Genomic DNA, 22,500 nt, shown 5'->3' on the forward strand with positions numbered 1-22,500 from the left:
ATGTATACTTTATACACAACTGCAGGCTGTGTGCTATTGTGTGTGTGTGTGTGTGTGTGTGTGTGTTCAACCATTAACCTGCCACTTCTAGATCACTTTTATGGCTAGAACAGGCAAAAATGAACAGAACAAATAGTTATTTTTTAATACATTTTGTTATGTTTCTTTTATATTTATTTATTTACTTTTTATTATTTTTTATTTATTTTATTTTACATTTATATATATATATATATATCAGGGGGGTTCCTCTTTTTTTCAGTTTTAACCAGAAAACAGCAATAAAGATGCTGTTTATTTATTTATTTATGTATTTATTTTTTAATTTAATTTAATTTAATTTAATTTTATTTTATTTTATTTATTTTTTTTATTTATCTATCTATTTTTTTTATTAACTATCTAACAGGTGCTGAAATGTAAAACTAGCTAAAGTCCCTAGTTTTCCCAATCTCTGTGAAGTAAATCTGTCTAAATTCCTTCCTCCATCCATCCCAGCGTGGATCTGTGGATTGATTAGGCTTAATTGCCTTCAGGAGAAATGGATGCGTGAATGTCATCCAGGCTTCCCGTCCAGTGCGGAATCCCACCTCTGAAACTGCATTCCCGGGATACACTGAGAATAGACTCCAGGTCCATCGCAACCCTGAGCAGGATAATGAAGATTAATACAAATTTTTGGGTAGAAGTGCTTTCTTAAACTTCAGAGCATTTAAGAATTAATTTTATTGGTAGATCCAACAAACAGGTTGTGTATATGATCGATGGTCATTACTGCCGTAATCCCGGTTTAGAATTCACCAGTAACTTGTCCAGAATGTTTTGAGGAAACGACATGTGTTATCGCACAACCCCCATTTAAAATTGTTTATCATTTTGACTAATTCATGTACTTCCACAGCTACTTTCTGTAGGTCTGTAACCTTCATGTCCCTTTAACCCTGATAACTTGTTCCTCATTCTTATTACTACTTCCTCTCTGCGGTTACTGCCCATGCTAACTGCATTTACCACACACTAATCACGCCATGCGAACCTCATTACCTCCCAACCGCTCAACTGTCCTCGCCCACCACCAGACCAGCCAATTGGGCAACTGTGGCGGGGTAAACCCTGTGGGTTTTTGGGTTAGGGTGGAGTATCAGGGCTATATTTTGTTCCAGGAACATCCACATGGAGCAGCCCCTAGCTTGTTGATGAAGTGCCTCCACTCCTCATTAGCACTGTACAAAGAGCTCAAGCAGCTGAGGCCCCTTGGGCGCGTGTGGTGTGACTTAACCAATGCCTCATGGGAGTTTGAGTTTCCTGCCCCAAATCTTAATCTTACTGCCATCACTCAACAAAGTGGCCATTTAGCGAGGTCTTTAGCTGGAGTAAAATCCAGGAAAGAAAGAGTGAAAGAGGACTGGGTTACCCCGGCGAAGGTAGAGGTGTGTTTGCACAACATAAACAGACAAAAAAACCCTTGAGGTTCTGCACCCATGCTGAGCAAACACGTCTTCACAAATAGTCCGATTAAGGCATAGGGACATATACAAATACCCTTCAAGGCACACTCACACCAGTGCCTTATGTATACAGAAATAATGATGGATTCCCATCTGAAAGCCCTCACAAGCATATACAGACTCCAGAATGAACCGTGGGGTTCTGGGAAAAGCAGAGAAACCAAAATCTTGTGGGAGGAGTATGATTAAGTAGGTGTTTTGTGTTGTACTGCAGGGCAGCTGTACCACAACCTGTCTAGTCTTATCAGTCCCTCATCTTGAGTTCTGTGGCATCATCTTTGGAACCGTGAGAGCAAGGGTGGCTGAGCTGCGGGTGTTTGTGATGTGGTACAGTGTATTTTGTATGCATACCACAAGGAAAGTACACGCATGATACATGTTTAATCAGATCCAGTGCTCCACAGGTGTCACCCGAGGGCTTTCGCCTCAAAATACGTGAGCCACCCAGTGGCTTCCTCGCACAACGCCTATGAACCCTCGGCCCTTGGGCTAGATGGTGTGTTTATTTTTCAGGGTGGTCCGGGCTTCTGTCAGCGTTTGGGACCTATTACGGAGGTGATGGAGACGTGATCGTGAGTGGCAGAGCTAAGTGGGCGGGTGGGTGTGTCAGTAGTGTGTGTTTAACTAGGTGTGTATCGTGATTAGGGGGTTAGCTGAATGAGCCTTATTTGCAAAAAGTAAATCTAAAGGTTGCTAGATTCCTGGAGGAGGTCTCCTTGGAGCCTTGTCAGGTTCTTGAAATGTGGATCTCTTGATGAAAATGAAAATAGTTAACATTTTGTTTATATTAAAGCTTGAGGTTTGAATATAAACGTTTTTAGCTATACGGTTCTGCTTGCAACCTAATTCTAATGGGGAAGAATATATATACATATATAAGGAACTCATTTGTCATGGGAAACTGGAACAAACTAGGAGCTGAGAAAAGTTTTCCTCAAGGATTCTTAGAGGGATTCCACTCGAAAACAAATGTATGAAAGGGAAGTTGTCCTGTTTATTGAACAGAGAACTTGAATTACTGGGAACATTACACACCCACATAAGGTTTCCTCAAAATTCCTAGAGGGCTTTTAGTTTAAGGAATTTCCTAAGAAGGTTCTAGTTTAAGGGATCTATCAAAGGTTTTTAGGTTCCTAAATTATTTCTTCATGGAATCCCTTTAATCACCTTGAACTTGAATAAACTTGGAGCATTACAGCCTTGTTGAAAGGTTTCCTCGAAGTTTCTAGGGATATTTCAGCGTTCCTAGAGAGGTTACACTCTCAAAAGGTTCCTTCAAGAACCATACATTTCTTAGAAGGCTTCTACTTTAAGGGACCTAAGCAAAGGTTCTAGTTTAAGGGATCTTTGTAAGGTTTCCAAATCATTTCAACCTGGAATCCCTTTAATCACATGGATGTTAAAGAAACTAGGAACACAACCGTCTTGCAAAATACTTTCCTGAAGGGTTCTCCGGATATTTAAGGGTACTTATGTTTCCGGAGCAATTCTTCTTGGAATTCTTTGGAGTCAATTTCTATAGAGAACATTTAATGGTTCTTAGATTGGGATATTTAAGGGGTATTTTTTTAACTTTTAACTTTTAATTGAAATTCCTTTCTGGGTTCTAAAACTTTTCTCACATGGAACCTGATTTAAAAAAGATTGGAAAATGTTTTCCTTAATGGATTAGTTAAGAGTTTTTATCTTCCTAGAGCACTATGCTAATTAAATTTCTATGTGGAACCTGACGTCTGAGACTGAACAGTTCAGCTGAACTCTGGGACTCCCCCATAAGTATGCAGAAAATTAAATTTGCATGTTCGGAATCTTGAGGAAGCCTTTTTTTTAATGAACATAGCCTACAGTGTTTGTTCATGGAGTGAGTGTTTATAGTCAAATTTTATTTGCATGTGTATGGTCGGTTCTGGCACTCGGATCAGCTCCGGAACAGATTTTGGGCTGAGAAGTTCCCTTGGGGTCTGTTCTCTGTTTATGAGACTGGCGAAAAACTCTAAAGCCACCAGTTTATGATTTGATTCTCTCTCCATAAACATGGTCGTATTTAATCCTCTTATTTAAATTACGCAGGGGTTCGGTTTGGAGAATGTCACGGATATGGTTTCAGTTTCATGGTTCTGAAAATTTGAAAACAAAAAAAACAAAGCGTAACTGTCACTGTTTCCGAATTACAACAGGGTATGCAAATTTTTTACTTTATCTCAACCTTCTCTCAGTCCCAGAACTTTCCAGTTTTTATCAGATTTTTAGGTTAATTTCTCTAATTTAAGTTCACAAAATCCACTTGTGAATCTCTGACCTCTACACCAGCAGGTCTCTTTTCCATAAAGGCTTCCAAGTAGAACCCCTCAAGATCCATCTTTAATGGTTCTATATCTAGAATCAAAAGACTTCCCTTTCAGGGAGGTTTAAGAATAGAACTTCTGTCAAATATGGATCCTTTACAATCCAAGAGGAAACCTTTGTTGAATATCCTAGTAATCCAGCGCCCTATATCCCTGCTGCTAAACATTTCATGCTAGACCAGACTATTTCTCTTTCAGACAGTGTTTCAAGGTTCCAAGTATTTCCCTTTCAAACCATCTAAGATCCATTAACTATCCTAAGAACTCTCGAGGTACCTTTTTTTTTTGAAGAGAATAACCATCTTAGCAATTCTAAGTTTGATTTTTTGGGTTTTTTTTCAATAGGTAAGGGTTCCTACCATCCTCTTACCATACTTTCTTTAGGGTTTTTTTTTCTTGGTCTTAGAACTGTTGTAATGTCTTCAGTGGTCCATCTGAGTGAAGATCCTCTCTTGAACCCTACAACAAAGAACATTGTAGAGCCCTCAAAGAACCTAGATAGACCCCTTTTTACCCTATACCAAGGCAGGTCAATTTGAACACTGTTTTGGTTCCTCCTCTCTTGGTTTTTCAAAGGTTCCTAAAAGGGTTCTTCGATAAGTAAGGCTTCTTCGGACAAGCGGAGAACATTAATATTTTTGCGCTGAATGTCCTGAATCAGGCAAATCACCATCCCTGGTGTTTATGTTCTCGCCAGAGCCGGATTGGGTTTTTGGTTATTCTGTGGTCATGTGCACATGGACTGCATGGTTATGATCAGTGGTCTTGCTGACTGTGTACACACTCCTTTCCCACACACTCATTGTGTTTTCTTTAAGAACAGGGCGTAATTTGTGTGGGAGAAGGTTGTCATGGAATCCAGATGTTTTATTTCTTCAATAGTCTGATCTTCTGCAGGCTGCGATGAAGGATATTAACACTTACATGTCAGGTTCTACATGGAACCTCACAGTTGGGTTCCTCTTGGGTTATTTAAGGGAGTTCTACTTTATCTGCCAATCAACTGGTGGATCTTTTAAGGAACATGGAAACTTATCAATACACTTATGGGTAATGGTGTCAGTCCTCAATGGTTCCTTAGGTAGTTAAGGGTTCTTCATAGGGCAAAAACTTGCCAAGTTCTTCATTAAACCTTTATATGAACACAGAGCTTTACTACTGAAATTTCACCCTTGAAAGAAAAAGACTTCCATAATGGCTCTTGTAGATTAGTTAAAGGATATAAGTTTTCTAGATGAATCTTTGGAGCCCTTTCTAATAGGAAAATGACCTATATCTAGGTTCCACATAGAATCTTTAGAGCACATTGTATTAGTAGGCAAATTACACTCATGGGATAAATAGTTTTAGTTAATGGTTTTCTGTTCTGATCATCTATTGTCAGGTTCTAGGGAGGAACCTGAATTACTAGAACCGCATGCTTGAAAACAGGTTTCCTCAATAGGTCCTTCTTGTGACCTTCTCATGTGAGGAACTCAAATTCTACACTCTCAAGGGTTTCCTCAAGGGTTTTTATGGATTTATTTATACAGTAGGTTCTACTCAGAACCCTCTCTGACACAGAACTAGTCTGTTGTCATGAAACCTTCAAGGAACTCGGATCTTGATTTACTGGCCAAACGACACTCTCTGAAACAGTTAAATCTTCCTAGATTTCTATCCGGACTCGACTTGGATTCTGTTCAGAAATAGAAACCCCATGACGTAGGCGTTTTCGAGTTGATCGACTTTAAGATGTTTATAGAGTTTTGTGAACATGGAACTTGAATTAGAAAAATGAATATAAATATTGGTATAATAAACAGAATGTTCTGGAAGTGCTGTGAACACTGATATAAAGAAGAAACTCTGGGAGAAAACTGGGAATAGTGATAGTTTGGGGCTTTTTTTTAGTTTTAGTTTTAATTTAGCCAGAGCATGAAAGTTGAAACTCAATCCATGACCTCGAAGCCAAACCAAAACCGAACCCCAGTGTAATTTAAGTAATTAAATAAGACACATATTGCTCTCCAGGACCTCAGTGCAGTGTGTGTGTGTGTGTGTGTGTGTAATCGTGGCTAACATTTGATAAGAGAAGTTTCATTATTAATGTCATTTGAGCTAGAGGAAAGTTAGAGATTAGTAATGCCTTTTTTTCCCCACTTGTGGAGTAAAAATATTTAGAGAGAGAAAGTGAGAGAGAGAGTGAGAGAGAGAGAGAGAGAGAGACTAGAGATGGCTCGAGCCTTTTTTTCTTTATTTCCTCTACTGAGATTGTACAGATTGTCTTGGCACATGGTGTTGTGTTGTGTCTCGTGCCCGCTCAGGCAGTAGGTTAGGGCAACATGCCCAGATCCCTCATCTCTCACCTGGCCTCACTCCCCATACAACCTGTCTGCTGAGTCCTGAAACACAAACACACACACATGCTTCATTTCACTTCTGCTTTATCTTTTGTACTAAATCTTTCTCTACTCTTTCATTCATAAAAATAATAATAATAATAAAAAAAAAAAATAATAATAATACAACGATTTTATTTGAGAGTGCCAAAACTTATGATACTTGATTTTTATTATTATTATTTATTTATTTATTTTTTCTATTTGTTGTTTGTTTGTTTGTCCTCGACTCAGACCATAATGCAAACACACACAAGGCTCGAGTGAGAGTGGACGCACCTCTGACTCTTCACACTGCCAGACATGTTGACTGGATTACAACCAAATACACACGGTCATGACCCATTTGACCCCTGGATGTCCTTTCATCTTTGCTGTGCTTGGCTTTTCTTTCTGGGTCACCAGGTTCTCTCTGTCTTTCTCTTTCTCTCTCTCTCTCCGTCTCATGCTCTCTGTCTCACCCTTAAGGTTGTGTTATTTATATTGTCTCTCCACCGCTGTCCTGTTTACAGTGACCTGACTGCTGTAAGTAGGTCATTAGGTTTGTGTATTTGTCCTGATGCTTGGGGAAATCCTGTAGCCTGCACCATTTTACTGTAGTTTCCACTCGGTCTACGGCAATAAAATATGAGCTCTGAAAAAGAGAAAGTGTGTGACACAGAGAGAACAGCTTGTGGTGAATGTTTCCCCCCACATTACAAACTCTGTGCATCTGTGAAAGATTTATGTTATTCACTTCTGCGGTTTACAATGGACATGGCACAGAGACGAACGCTCCGATTTCATCTGATCAAGATTTGGCTTTTGTTGACAGATCCTTCCTGGAAAGCAACATGCAGATGAGACGGATAAAGAAAAAAAAAGCAGCTCTTGTTTGCAAACACACTCACAGAAGGTCTTGGCAAGAAGATTTACTCAATCTTTGCCAGAGAAGTAAAGATTTTTTTTCTTTTCAAAACAAAGATCCTCGCTTCTGCTCATATGCCGTCCCTACTGTACTGTATGCTCAGTTCTCTGACCTTTCACTGACCCACCTTCCTCATACCGAGCTGCGTTCCTCTCTTGATCCCTCCCTTTTCCTCTCTTCATCCTGAACACCAGCTAACACAATATCCCACCGTTCAACACTACAATAAAAAAAAAAACACAAGCATGTGTGTGACGAGGAACGGAAAACAGTCGAGCCCTAAAGGTGTGAAAGGTGTGAAAGTTGCCATCATTTGCCATCAGCACTGAAGATTTGATTGTATGGTTATAGTCTCGAGGAATTGTTTTTCTCCTACGTTGTGACACACTAATGCGCAGATCCGGAGATGTTTGGAATGTAAAACCATCCACTTCCACACCTGGAAAAATACAAGAGTTCACATCTGTTTTGATTAAGAAAAAACGTGGTCTGAATATTGTACACAACTTTATGGTTTTACATTTATTCTATTTATTCACACAAAATCTTAGCGAAATAATAAACAATTAAAAAAACATTATTTATGTATTTATTTATTTTTAAAAGCATGTTTTTGTCAACTGATATTTATTCACATTTATAGAAAGCCATCTCCAGTTTTTGGCCTGAACTGATAAAAGGAACTAACATTCCTCAACATTAAATATAACTATAAATGGACAAAAAGTACATTATTGTATAAATAAAAATAGATGGCTTGGGCAGATTGCTCAGAATTTCAAAACTGGTATTATTATTTAAAATAATAATAATAATAATAATAATAATAATAATAATAATAATTCTGTGTAGTAAAGGTATATCCCACCACCTCATTTTTATTTTCAATATTTTTTATTTATTTATTTTTATTTATTTTCTATATTATTACTTTCATATTATTATTATTATTATTATTATTATTATTATTATTATTATTATTATTATTTTATCTTTTATTAATTTAGTCATTTTAATAAATATGGAATCTCTGCAAAAGACAAATTTTTAGAAAATTTCCTCATGAGGAAAAAAAAAGGAAAAATTAAATATGATAAAAAATAATTGAATTCTGAAATTATTTCACCCAAAAAAAAATTTTTGGTCCGAATTTATACAATAATGAGGAAAACAGGAAATAGTGCTTTTTTATTTTCTCCATACTGGCCCCCAAATTCCTTCTTACTGATTTAGGGCCTGGTTACTGCTCACATTCTGCATTTCTCCCCATTCTCAGGCTTGCAGTCACTCACTCTACCCTTGTTATATAGAGACATAAAGCCTGACACCCGCACGTCTCCACAGGGGTGATTTATTAGCACCTAATAATAACGGTGTGATAGTAAACAGGCCTGCGGGGTCTTCTTTTGGGAGCGAGGATTATTCAGAGCAGACACTGCTAAATGGCAAACTCTGCTTTAAGTATTCAGAAAGAAAGAAAGAGAAAAAGAAAAAAAGGCAAGAAATGCAAGGAAGTACACAGGCAGGAGGATCTGTGCTGGTTGAGTAGGTGGGGCTGAGCATAATCCATGACCTTTAGACTCCATCTGGAAGTCTGTGGTGGATCAGAGTGTAACTGAGTAGAGAAGTATGGAGTATGGCAGCCAGGTAATGTAGGACTGGGGGTAGAAGGGAGGGGGGAATAAAGTGAGGTGAGAGTGGACTGGTGTTATGTACAGTGGTGGAGAATGGACTGGTGTTATGTACAGTGGTGGAGAATAGAAAATGGACTGGTGTTAAGTACAGTGGTAGAGAGTGGACTGGGGTTAAGTACAGTGGTAGAGTGTGGACTAAAGTTAAATACAGTGGTAGAGAGTGGACTGGTGTTACGTACAGTGGTAGAGTGTGGACTGGTGTTAAGTACAGTGGTAGAGTGTGGACTAAAGATAAATACAGTGGTGAAGAATGGACAAGTGTTAAGTACAGTGGTGGAGAGTGGACTGGTGTTAAGTACAGTGGTAGAGAGTGGACTAAAGTTAAATACAGTGGTGAAGAATGGACTGGTGTTAAATTCAATGGTAGAGAGTGGACTGGGGTTAAGTACAGTGGTAGAGTGTGGACTGGTGTTAAGTAGAGTGGTGGAGAGTGGACTGGTGTTAGGTACAGTGGTAGAGTGTGGACTAAAGTTAAATACAGTGGTAAAGAATGGACTGGTGTTAAATTCAATGGTAGAGAGTGGACTGGGGTTAAGTACAGTGGTGGAGAGTGGACTGGTGTTAAGTAGAGTGGTAGAGAGTGGACTGGTGTTAAGTACAGTGGTAGAGTGTGGACTAAAGTTAAATACAGTGGTGAAGAATGGACTGGTGTTAAGTACAGTGGTGGAGAGTGGACTGGTGTTAAGTAGAGTGGTAGAGAGTGGACTGGTGTTAAGTACAGTGGTGGAGAGTGGACTGGTGTTAAGTAGAGTGGTAGAGAGTGGACTAAAGTTAAATACAGTGGTGAAGAATGGACTGGTGTTAAATACAATGGTAGAGAGTGGACTGGGGTTAAGTACAGTGGTGGAGAGTGGACTGGTGTTAAGTAGAGTGGTAGAGAGTGGACTAAAGTTAAATACAGTGGTGAAGAATGGACTGGTGTTAAATACAATGGTAGAGAGTGGACTGGGGTTAAGTACAGTGGTGGAGAGTGGACTGGGGTTAAGTACAGTGGTGGAGAGTGGACTGGTGTTAAGTAGAGTGGTAGAGAGTGGACTGGTGTTAGGTACAGTGGTAGAGTGTGGACTAAAGTTAAATACAGTGGTGAAGAATGGACTAAAGTTAAATACAGTGGTGAAGAGTGGACTGGTGTTAAATACAATGGTAGAGAGTGGACTGGGGTTAAGTACAGTGGTGGAGAGTGGACTGGTGTTAAGTAGAGTGGTAGAGAGTGGACTGGGGTTAAGTACAGTGGTGGAGAGTGGACTGGTGTTAAGTAGAGTGGTAGAGAGTGGACTGGTGTTAAGTACAGCGGTAGAGTGTGGACTAAAGTTAAATACAGTGGTGAAGAATGGACTGGTGTTAAATACAGTGGTAGAGAGTGGACTGGGGTTAAGTACAGTGGTGGAGAGTGGACTGGTGTTAAGGCGAGTGGTAGAGTGTGGACTGGTGTTAAGTACAGTGGTAGAGTGTGGACTGGTGTTAAGTACAGTGGTAGAGTGTGGACTGGTGTTAAGTACAGTGGTAGAGATTGGACTGGTGTTAAGTACAGTGGTAGAGAGTGGACTGGTGTTAAGTACAGTGGTAGAGTGTGGACTGGTGTTAAGTAGAGTGGTAGAGAGTGGACTGGTGTTAAGTAGAGTGGTAGAGAGTGGACTGGTGTTAAGTACAGTGGTGGAGAGTGGACTGGTGTTAAGTAGAGTGGTAGAGAGTGGACTGGTGTTAAGTACAGTGGTAGAGAGTGGACTAAAGTTAAATACAGTGGTGAAGAATGGACTGGTGTTAAATACAATGGTAGAGAGTGGACTGGGGTTAAGTACAGTGGTGGAGAGTGGACTGGTGTTAAGTAGAGTGGTAGAGTGTGGACTGGTGTTAAGTACAGTGGTAGAGTGTGGACTGGTGTTAAGTACAGTGGTAGAGAGTGGACTGGTGTTAAGTACAGTGGTAGAGAGTGGACTGGTATTAAGTACAATGGTAGAGTCTGGACTGGTGTTAAGTACAGTGGTGGAGAGTGGACTGGGGTTAAGTACAGTGGTAGAGAGTGAACTGGTGTTAAGTGGAGTGGTAAAGAGTGGACTGGTGTTAAGTACAGTGGTGGAGAGTGGACTGGTGTTAAGTACAGTGGTAGAGAGTGGACTGGTGTTAAGTACAGTGGTGGAGAGTGGACTGGTGTTAAGTACAGTGGTGCAGAGTGGACTGGTGTTAAGTACAATGGTAGAGTGTGGACTGGTGTTAAGTACAGTGGTGGAGAGTGGACTGGTGTTAAGTACAGTGGTGGAGAGTGGACTGGTGTTAAGTAGAGTGGTAGAGAGTGGACTGGGGTTAAGTACAGTGGTGGAGAGTGGACTGGTGTTAAGTACAGTGGTAGAGAGTTGACTGGTGTTAAGTACAGTGGTGGAGAGTGGACTGGTGTTAAGTACAGTGGTAGAGAGTGGACTGGTGTTAAGTACAATGGTAGAGTGTGGACTGGTGTTTAAATGCAGTGGTAGAGAGTGGACTAGAGTTAAATACAGTGGACAATGAATTATAGAAAATGAATAGAATACAGTGAGGTCCAGGAGTACAGTACAGTACATTGAGGTACAGGAGTACAGTACAGTACAGTGAGGTACAGGAGTACAGTACAGTACAGTGAGGTACAGGAGTACAGTACAGTGAGGTCCAGGAGTACAGTACAGTACAGTGAGGTACAGGAGTACAGTACAGTACAGTGAGGTAGAGGAGTACAGTACAGTACAGTGAGGTACAGGAGTACAGTACAGTGAGGTCCAGGAGTACAGTACAGTACAGTGAGGTACAGGAGTACAGTACAGTGAGGTACAGGAGTACAGTACAGTACAGTGAGGTACAGGAGTACAGTACAGTACAGTGAGGTACAGGAGTACAGTACAGAACAGTACAGTACAGTACAGTGAGGTACAGGAGTACAGTACAGTACAGTGAGGTACAGGAGTACAGTATAGTACAGTGAGGTACAGGAGTACAGTACAGTACAGTGAGGTACAGGAGTACAGTATAGTACAGTACAGTGAGTTACAGGAGTACAGTACAGTACAGTGAGGTACAGGAGTACAGTACAGTGAAGTACAGGAGTACAGTACAGTACAGTACAGTGATGTACAGGAGTACAGTACAGTGAGGTACAGGAGTACAGTACAGTACAGTGAGGTACAGGAGTACAGTACAGTACAGTGAGGTACAGGAGTACAGTACAGTGAGGTACAGGAGTACAGTACAGTACAGTGAGGTACAGGAGTACAGTACAGTACAGTACAGTGAGGTACAGGAGTACAGTACAGTACAGTGAGGTACAGGAGTACAGTACAGTACAGTACAGTGAGGTACAGGAGTACAGTACAGTGAGGTACAGGAGTACAGTACAGTACAGTGAAGTACAGGAGTACAGTACAGTACAGTGAGGTACTGGAGTACAGTACAGTACAGTGAGGTACAGGAGTACAGTACAGTACAGTGAAGTACAGGAGTACAGTACAGTACAGTCCAGTCCAGTGAGGTACAGGAGTACAGTACAGTACAGTGAGGTACAGGAGTACAGTACAGTACAGTGAGGTACAGGAGTACAGTACAGTGAGGTCCAGGAGTACAGTACAGTACAGTGAGGTACAGGAGTACAGTACAGTACAGTGAGGTCCAGGAGTACAGTACAGTACAGTGAGGTCCAGGAGTACAGTACAGTACAGTACAGTGAGGTCCAGGAGTACAGTACAGTACAGTGAGGTCCAGGAGTACAGTACAGTACAGTGAGGTACAGGAGTACAGTACAGTGAGGTACAGGAATACAGTATAGTACAGTGAGGTACAGGAGTACAGTACAGTGAGGTACAGGAGTACAGTACAGTACAGTGAGGTACAGGAGTACAGTACAGTACAGTGAGGTACAGGAGTACAGTATAGTACAGTGAGGTACAGGAGTACAGTACAGTGAGGTACAGGAGTACAGTACAGTGAGGTACAGGAGTACAGTACAGTACAGTGAGGTACAGGAGTACAGTATAGTACAGTGAGGTACAGGAGTACAGTACAGTGAGGTACAGGAGTACAGTACAGTGAGGTACAGGAGTACATTACAGTGAGGTACAGGAGTACAGTACAGTACAGTGAGGTACAGGAGTACAGTACAGTGAGGTACAGGAGTACAGTACAGTACAGTGAGGTACAGGAGTACAGTACAGTGAGGTACAGGAGTACAGTACAGTGAGGTACAGGAGTACAGTACAGTACAGTGAGGTACAGGAGTACAGTACAGTACAGTGAGGTACAGGAGTACAGTACAGTGAGGTACAGGAGTACAGTACAGTACAGTGAGGTACAGGAGTACAGTACAGTACAGTGAGGTACAGGAGTACAGTACAGTACAGTACAGTGAGGTACAGGAGTACAGTACAGTGAGGTACAGGAGTACAGTACAGTGAGGTACAGGAGTACAGTACAGTACAGTGAGGTACAGGAGTACAGTATAGTACAGTGAGGTACAGGAGTACAGTACAGTACAGTACATTGAGGTACAGGAGTACAGTATAGTACAGTGAGGTACAGGAGTACAGTACAGTACAGTGAGGTACAGGAGTACAGTACAGTACAGTGAGGTAAAGGAGTACAGTACAGTACAGTGAGGTACAGGAGTACAGTACAGTACAGTGAGGTACAGGAGTACAGTATAGTACAGTGAGGTACAGGAGTACAGTACAGTACAGTACAGTGAGGTACAGGAGTACAGTATAGTACAGTGAGGTACAGGAGTACAGTACAGTACAGTGAGGTACAGGAGTACAGTACAGTACAGTGAGGTACAGGAGTACAGTACAGTACAGTGAAGTACAGGAGTACAGTACAGTGAGGTACAGGAGTACAGTACAGTACAGTGAGGTACAGGAGTACAGTACAGTACAGTGAGGTACAGGAGTACAGTATAGTACAGTGAGGTACAGGAGTACAGTACAGTACAGTGAGGTACAGGAGTACAGTACAGTGAGGTACAGGAGTACAGTACAGTGAGGTACAGGAGTAGTGGAACTAGAGTAGAGTGAAGTATTAGGAGCAGGGTGAGGGCTACAGAAGTGGAGAATATTGTAGCAGAAAGTACATTATTAGGCAAAGAAGCAGGGTGACACCATAATACAGAATGATGTAGAGTGAAGTACAGTAATGGGTAATAGATTAGAGTTGAGTAGGGTGGTGGAGAATGGAGAAGAGTGAAGTACAGTAATGGGTAATAGATTAGAGTTGAGTAGGGTGGTGGAGAATGGAGAAGAGTGAAGTACAGTAATGGGTAATAGATTAGAGTTGAGTAGGGTGGTGGAGAATGGAGAAGAGTGAAGTACAGTAATGGGTAATAGATTAGAGTTGAGTAGGGTGGTGGAGAATGGAGAAGAGTGAAGTATGTGGGTAAGGAGAAATAAAAGAGTGGGGAACAGAGTACGGTGAAGTACAGTAGTGGAGTATAGAGCTGAGTCAAGAACAGTAGTTTAGAGTGAAGTATGGTGATGTACAGGAGTAGGGAAAGGAGTAGGGTGGGGAATGGAGTGTGGCGAAGAACAGAAGTGGAGAATATGGCTTAGTGAAATTTAGTAGTGGGGATTAGAACATGGTGAAGTTCAGTATGGTGAAGTTTTAGTAGTAGGGAATGGAGTACAGTGGGGAATGGAGTGTGGTGAAGAAGAGGAGTATAGTTAAGAGTGACTAATAACTTAAGCGTCTTGTTTCTTGTTATTATGAATAATAATCGGATTATAAAAGCTCTAACGTGTTTATCACATTACCTAGCTATACTGAGTCTGTTGCCAGGTATTGCAGATGTACACTTGCCTGAGGTTAGAGGAAAGAAGGGAAAAAGGAACATCCATCAGTCAACATTATAACATTACATTTCTATCCAGCTATTTTTTTATCCTAATTTTGAAAAAAAAAAAAAAAAAAAAAAAAAGTGGGAAAGCACAAAATTTTGGTCAGTCCTGAGAGCTGATCTATCAATGAAATCCAGATGTGAAAAAGGAAAATGTGATGGAAATATTTCATGGCATATGGTATGTAAGTTGCATGTTTGGGGGGCTTCTTTTATGATTTCTTTGGAAAGACACACAGAGTCTCCTCACCTGTCATGTATTATGTGCTTGCCGGGTTTCCCGTTAACGTCCAACACAAGCTTGTGACAGATTCCCGATCCAGATGTGAGAATGATTTCAATACGTTCTTCGTTTTGTTCTTCATCATTTAGACAAAGAAACATTTTCTCAATTTAATTAGCTAAAGCAACATCCAACATCACCATGGCCCTGACCAGGATCAAGCAGTTATTGAAAATATTATGAAGACTAGAGTTGATGGAAACATTCTCATTAGCATTATCTTTTTGCTGATTGTTTGGAAATTTGTTTTGGAGACTCAGCTGGGTGTTTCTTTTCATGCTTCAAATCTATCCACAGACACTTTAGTACTCTGCAGAAGTCCTAGGCCACCTAAGGAAGTTATGTTGAAAGCAATAGGTCTGGATAACATCTGCTTACTTGCTTGAAATAACACCATGTATCATTGGTATAGATAGAGATAACTGTTGAAGTGCTCATGTGTCCTTGTTTAGAATTGTATAAAGGAAGTATTGTATGTTATTGTAAAGGTTTCCATGGCCCATCAAATATTTGTCTGCATTTCTCTCTGTTTCTGGTTGAGCAAAACTAAATAACAGTATCAAGGATAAGAGCGCAGCACAGGCGGCCCTGGCCAGTCTCCATGTCCATGTTGTGGAGAATACATTCAGGAAAATAAAACTTGTTGAAAAGTTGTACGTTATAAAGTAGTCTTTATTGCCCTGAAATGTCTTTCTCTGCCATGTTCTACCACTTCTTAAGTATTTAGGCATTTATTTGGAATTCTTTTTTCCTAGTTGAAGCCAATTATTTTAAAATGGCTCCGTATCCAGATAGAACCAAATAATAAACATTTCTGATATAAATGCAACCCAGATCATGAAAAAGCATTTTTAGCAGAAGCCTATGTAAATGGATATTTATTTATTTATTTATTTATTTTATAAAATTTTTATTTATTTTATTTTATTTTATTTTATTTATAATTGCACTATCCAGTGTCATCTACATGTTCCCTTTTGACTCTGGTCCATTCTATTCTATTCTATTCTATTCTATTCTATTCTATTCTATTCTATTCTATTCTATGTTATTTTATTTTATTTATAATTGCACTATCCATTGTCACCTACAGGTTCCCTTTTGACTCTGGTTCCACTCTGGTTCCACTCATCTTTATTTTATTTTATTTTATTTTATTTTATTTTATTTTATTTTATTTTATTTTATTTTATTTTATTTTATTTTATTTTATTTATAATTGCACTATCCATTGTCACCTACAGGTTCCCTTTTGACTCTGGTTCCACTCTGGTTCCACTCATCTTTATTTTATTTTATTTTATTTTATTTTATTTTATTTTATTTTATTTTATTTTATTTTATTTTATTTTATTTTATTTTATTTTATTTTATTTTATTTTATTTTATTTATAATTGACCTATCCAGTGTCAACCACGGCTTCCCTTTTGACCCTGGTTCCACTCTTATCGTCTCAGGAAGTTTTTCCCCGCCACCGTCACCTCTTACTTGCTCATTAGAAAAAAATATATATATAAATGAAAAGCTGCTTTGTGGCAAACCGAATTAAACATATGATTGACAGAACTTAAAACTTGCATTTCGACTTGAATGCTCAGCATGGTGTTTTATTATCTATTTGAAAATTTTCTCAATCCACAAGCATCCATATTTCCCAGTTGCCTAGCAACACATCAGTTACATACAAATAAAAGGCATTGAATTGAATTGTTGTGCCTCTCACCAGTTTGCCCTCTGACATACTGCTGACCTGGTGAGAGAAAACCTGAAATCTTGACTAATTGCTATTTTCTGCTATGCTGTATGGTATTGCCAGTCACTTCTACATCTTCTGGTTTTCTACAAAAATCTGCTTCTTAAAGACAAATAGGCATACAACCCTCCTCCTCCTTTTCCTCCTCCTCCTCTTCCACCTCCTCCTCCTCCTCCTCCTCCTCTTCTTTGTCTTCTATAACATGACTTTTCTTGGCTCGTGGTAAAAGAGACGATTAAACCAATGTCGGTCCTTCACTTCACATAAACCCACAACTCGATTCATCTACATTTCATTATGACACTTTGAAGACAGCTTGAAAGCCATTTTATTGCTCTCTGGCAACAAATAATTGTTTATATGACATTGTGGTGATGTTTTCAACCCCTTCTCTGAGGGTTGTAACATACTGGTTTGGCTACTTCATTCATTTGGTTCACACTTTCTGTAAGGTAACAAACATGTATTCAATGTCCAGTATTACCAGTAATATATCAGTATTGACTTGTCCACTGAGTCAACTCCAAAAGAGAGATCTTTTGGCTGGGTGTGATGACAGGAATGTAGTCAGTTTTATTTTTAAACTAATGGCCCTTATTAGTGGGTAGTGTTGACACCTCATAGCTCCAGAGTCCCTGGTTTGGTCCCGAGCTCGGGTTACTGGTCTGTCCAGAGTTTCACATGATCTTCTAGTGGTTCTTTGGTTTCTTCCTACCGTCTAGTAGAATACTGGGGAAATGGCTTCTAACGCCCTGGCCTTAGGTGTGAATGAGTGATGGACTGTAGTCCTGTCCAGGTTATATTCCTGTCTTGTACCCAGTGTTTTGGGACTGTCTCTGGATCAATTGCCACCCTGATCAGAATACAGGACTTACTGAGGATAAGTGACTTGAGGCAAATGTAGTATAGTTGCCTGACCCATGAATAAAGAAAGGAAGAAAGAAAGAAAAGCTGTTTGTCATTCTGTGATTTTGTCAAAAGAAAATAATGACTCTTCCTGGGACTTTTTTGACCTCAAACTGACAAGGCTGACTTTTCACCATCGACACTCTCATGTGATTGTGTGTTGCTGTGAAACACCAAGCTGAAATCTTTACTATGGTCTCTTAGTAGTAAATGTTTTGCACCATCATCTCCCCAGTGAACCTTTTGAGAGATGACACCACAGGTTTGTTCAGGAGGAATCACTATAGATCAGTAAAAGTAAAGGGGATGTGGTAGCTTAGTAGTTAAGGCTTTGGACTACTGATCAGAAGGTTTGAGTCCCAGCTTCAAATAGCTGCCACTGCTGGGACCTTCAGCACGGACCTTAACCTTCATTTGTATAAAATGTAAGATGCTCTGGATGAGAGGTGTCTGCTGAATGCCAGAAATGTAATGTATGATCCGCTGTGTTGTACTAATATGTATTTAGCTTTAAAAGCAGTCACCCATATCACACTTATCCTTGGTATCTTATGTATGAAGCTTTCCCACTTTCTTTTTCATCAGAGTTGCGTTCTTTTACCAGTACTGCCTTCTTTTCCATGCACTCTAAAACCTTGGTGTAGTTACACGGTCAGTAATTATTCTTTTTTTATGCTGTTCAAGCCGGCTGTTTCGAAGTGTTCAATTAAGGCCATGGCAAGGAGCAAAAAGAGGCTGAGAAGAAAAAAAAAATAAAGTGGTCTCGCTTTCATTTTCATAAGGCCAATTAAAAAGTTTCGGGAAGGAAGGACGCAAGCAGCGACTGGGGCAGTATAACGGAGGAAGCTGAAGCTGCACCTGCACTGCGTCAACATATAACATGCTTAACATGCTCTCCGTCCCCCATGTAGACACACCTGCAATGCCCAAAAAATGCCTACTGCCCATTTATTAATGATATATTAATGAGCCTCTCTTACTTTTCTCACTCTACAGCATTAATGTGTTGCCAAATCCTGATTTTTTTTTTCCCTTGCAGCTGCACTCTGATTTTACCCTTCAACTCCTGACCCCTTCATTTTCAGTTATTTTTCTCTCTTCTATTCCATCTCAGTCAGCTTTATCGCATGCTACCCTTTTTCCGGCTCACTCTTTTTCACTGTAGCTTTTGAAACAAGAACCCCAGGCTATTAAGCTTCTTTTATAGGTCCTGAGTGTTTGAAGGCATGAAGCTTTATGGATTTGACCTGGACCCGTGCAGGAGGCACGAGCGGCTATGGACAGCCATACGTGTCATCTCGTTCTGAAAAGGGGTGGAGGAAGATGGTTTGAGGCAGGGGAAGCTTTGCAGCTTTTCCCACTTGTAAAAACCGCTTAGCCGAGAGTGCCGTCCTTCCTGTATTTATAACCGAGTACTGAAGTGTTACACCACTCGTTGACAGACTGACGTAGGAGCCTCGCACGCTAGCAATCTCTCTTGTGCTCTTTTTGGCATGCGGTAGGAGGACAGTTTGGCCAGTGGACACACAAGCAAGCCAGCATCCTGAAAGCAGCCAGCCAAGCATTAACTAATACAGGATGAATGTCCCTTTGGCTCGGCTCTTGCTGGCTTGCATCACACACTTGTTTCGGTGCCCTTGAACTGAAGTGTGCTCCTGCATTGAATGTGTAATGTGGGACAGCCGGATGCAGGCCCAGTTGTGTATTTGGTATGCAGACACACACACACACACACATTGCTGCTCTTTTTCCCAACAGAGCAGTATTAAGGCCTGGCTCTAACAGCCTTGCTAATCATAGTCTCTTTATTCTTATTTTTCTCACCTAAACACGAAATTACTATTCAGATGGTGCTGTTTTATGGGGACATGCTTTTCAAGGAGCCCTATAATTATTACAATGAATTAGAACAGGATAAATTATAAACCACAATCAGTTGGCTAGATTCGTTCATCATGTATGAAGGTTAAAACACACCAGTGTTCCTCGTGAGGAAGGTGGAATCGATATTTAATTTTTCACGATAACCACTTCATGGTTTCAGCTTTGTCTTTTTGGAAGACGTGCCAAAAATGTGTCTGCATACTCACGTAGCTCAAGGATATGATGGAATCTTTACCAAATGTCAATTCTTGATGTTTTTTACAGCTTCTTTTCGAAAAAGGAAGGGTAATTTTTCCAGTCGTGGTAGACATCAAAAAAGTGCTGAAATGATGGAATCAGATGGGACTAAAATTGCAGAGATCGTCTGTTAGAATAATAACAACATTGTGCTGCTTTCCCATGTAAAACTAACCCCAGTGTTTCCACAACAAAGCTTGTGCTTGTGCTGGTTTTTCTGTGAATGCTGACATCCAAAACAGTCCTGTCTTGAGTGCTCATCCCCCGGCTTGGTGCAGGATACATTCAGGATAACGCTTAGCTTTTTTGGCCAGGATAGCTCATGAACATGGGATCAAGGCAGTGACATATTCTCCTATTCTTCCCCCATACTTCCCCTATTCTTCCCCCATACTTTCCCTATTCTTTCCCCATACTTCCCCTATTCTTCCCCCATACTTCCCCTATTCTTCCCCCATACTTCCCCTATTCTTCCCCCATACTTTCCCTATTCTTTCCCCATACTTTTCCTATTTTTCCTCCATACTTCCCCCATTCTTCTCTGATTCTTCCCCCATTTTCTCCATTTTTATCCCATGCTTCCTCCATTTTCCCCCATACTTCCCCCCATTCTTCCCTTATTCCTCCCTCATTCTCACCCTATTCTTCCCCCATTTTTTCCCATACTTACCCAATTCTTCCCCTATTTTCCCTCATACTCCCCCCATTCTTCCCTCATTCTTCTCCAATTCCACCCATTCTTCCCCTATTCTTTCCCCATACTTCTTCCCTCAAACGTCCCCCATACTTTGCCCATTCTTTCCCCATTTTTCCCCATTTTCCCCAATACTTCTTCCATTCTTCCCTCATTTTTCCCATTGTCCCCCATGCTTCCTCCATTTTCCCCCATTTTCGCCTCAGTCTTCCCCTATTCTTTCCCTATTCTTCCCCATACTTCTTTCCTCAAATTTCCTCCATTCTTCCCACATTCACCCCCTATTCTTCCTCCATTCTTCCCTCATTTTCCCCCATACTTCTCCCATTCTTCCCCCATTTTTCCCCATACTTCCCCAATTCTTCCCTCATTTTCCCCCCATACTTCTCCCATTCTTCCCCCATTTTTTTCCCATACTTCCCCAGTTCTTCCCTCATTTTCCCCCATTCTTCCCTCATTTTCCCCCATACTTCTCCCATTCTTCCCCCATTTTTCCCCATACTTCCCCAATTCTTCCCTCACTTTCCCCCCATACTTCTCCCATTCTTCCCCCATTTTTTTCCCATACTTCCCCAGTTCTTCCCTCATTTTCCCCCATTCTTCCCTCATTTTCACTCATACTTCTCCCATTCTTCCCCCATTTTTTCCCCATACTTCCCCAATTCTTCCCTCATTTTCCCCCATTCTTCCCTCATTTTCCCCCATACTTCTCCCATTCTTCCCCCATTTTTCCCCATACTTCCCCAATTCTTCCCTCATTTTCCCCCATACTTCCCCCATTTCCCCCCCATGCTTCCTCCATTTTCCCCAGTTTTCCCCCATTCTTCCCCCATACTTTTTTACCTTAAACTTGCCCCATACTTCTCCTATTCTTCCTCAATTTTTCCCTTATACTTCCCCTATGCTTCCTCCATTTTCCCCATTTCTCCCCATTCTTCCCCTATTCTTCCCTCATTTTTCCCCTCCCATTCTTCCCCCATTTTTTCCCCATACTTCCCTCATTCTTCCCCCATTTCCCCCCCATTCTTCTCCAATGCTTCTTTCCTCAAACTTCCCCCATACTTCTCTCATTCTTCCGCCATTTTTCCCCTATACTTCCCCTATGCTTCCTCCATTTCCCCCCCATTCTTCCCCCATTTTCTTCCTATTCTTTCCCTATTCTTCCCCCATTTTCCGCATACTTCCCCAATTCTTCCCCTGTGTTTTCCTCATACTTCCCCCATTCTTCCTCTATTCTTCCCCACACTTCCCCAATTCTTTCTCTGTATTTCCCCCATATTTCCACCATTCGTCCCCCCTACTTGCCCCATTCTTCCCCCATACTTCCCCATTCTTCCCTCAAATGTCCCCTATTCTTCCCCCACTCTTCCTCCACTCTTCCCCATTCTTCCACCGTTTGCTCCATACTTCCCCCACACTTCCACCATTCTTTCCCCATTCTCCCCCTTATTCTTTCCTCATACTTCTTTCCACACTTCCACCATTCTTCCCACATTCTTCCCCTATTCCTCACCCCATTCTTGAAGCATGCATGTGCAAGACAGGTGGCACTATATATATCTACAAAGTAAACATGCATCCTATGATCATCTCAGTTGAGAAAGAAGTAAAAGAAAGATTTCCACTATTTCACTATTTTTCATAACAATAATGCTGTTGCAAATTGTAAATGGTCATGCAACCATCAGCAAGGGTGTAGTTAGAACTTTCCTCTGAGGATTTTTAGCTGATCATTAACATAGCAGTGATTTGAAAAGAAGTGGTGGCTTTCTATGTTTCAGAGAAAGAATATGCTAGCTATTAGCCTTCCCAGTAGGGTACTGGTTGGTACTGGTGGTACTGGTGCTCTGTACTATGGATTTGCAGGGCAACTTACTGGTGGCTGCAGACTGTGAAACTCTTTTTGCTGTACTGTCCCTGCTGTTACTAGCGTACCTTTGCTAGCTGTTGACTTGAATGAAATACGCAGAGGAAACCTGCCACACATTACAGTGTGTCTACATGTGGAAGCTGTGAGGAATCTGAAGAGCTCAGTGTTTGTTTGAAAGTTCGCTATCTCTCGTCA

At 40.8% G+C, this 22,500-nt stretch overlaps 1 protein-coding gene across 5 annotated transcripts in view; it reads left to right on the forward strand.

The window, feature by feature from the left end:
* The window catches only part of thrab (thyroid hormone receptor alpha b), a 159,248-nt gene that overhangs the window by 84,805 nt on the left and 51,943 nt on the right, over positions 1–22,500 (forward strand). The gene's annotated exons all lie outside the window — the stretch shown is intronic.

The sequence above is a fragment of the Hemibagrus wyckioides genome, linkage group LG13, assembly GCF_019097595.1.
Source record: "Hemibagrus wyckioides isolate EC202008001 linkage group LG13, SWU_Hwy_1.0, whole genome shotgun sequence".
Taxonomy (NCBI): Eukaryota; Metazoa; Chordata; class Actinopteri; order Siluriformes; family Bagridae; genus Hemibagrus; species Hemibagrus wyckioides.